This window comes from Rhopalosiphum padi, chromosome 3 (assembly GCF_020882245.1).
Source record: "Rhopalosiphum padi isolate XX-2018 chromosome 3, ASM2088224v1, whole genome shotgun sequence".
NCBI classification, from domain to species: Eukaryota; Metazoa; Arthropoda; class Insecta; order Hemiptera; family Aphididae; genus Rhopalosiphum; species Rhopalosiphum padi.
The window spans coordinates 43,607,346-43,607,731 of record NC_083599.1 but is presented as its reverse complement, the minus strand read 5'-3'; positions in this window follow the sequence as shown (position 1 = coordinate 43,607,731).

Genomic DNA, 386 nt, shown 5'->3' with positions numbered 1-386 from the left:
TATCAACGCCATCGCCGACGATGCCGCGGACCGAGGTAACTGCGTCGGCGCGACGGGCAACGGTGGTTTTTATACAATCGCACCGCACACTGCAATCGCAAATATATACCATATTGTTATTATATTATCGTGTACATATATATAGTGCCGGTTGCCGCTGTTGGATTGACCGTATTTCAGCCATTTCAGGCACGGTTGAGCTCACGCTAGACGGGCGGGACGTACATTTTGCAAATGCAAGTGCACTCAGACATAAGGGTCGAGTTCAGATCGCCTTTCTTTCTTTTTTTTTTTGATTATAATATGGACACGGGCGTCCAACAGTGTGACCAGAACAAGCTCAATACGCGAGGTCGGTGTATAAACAAAGTAGGTTTCAAGCGAAC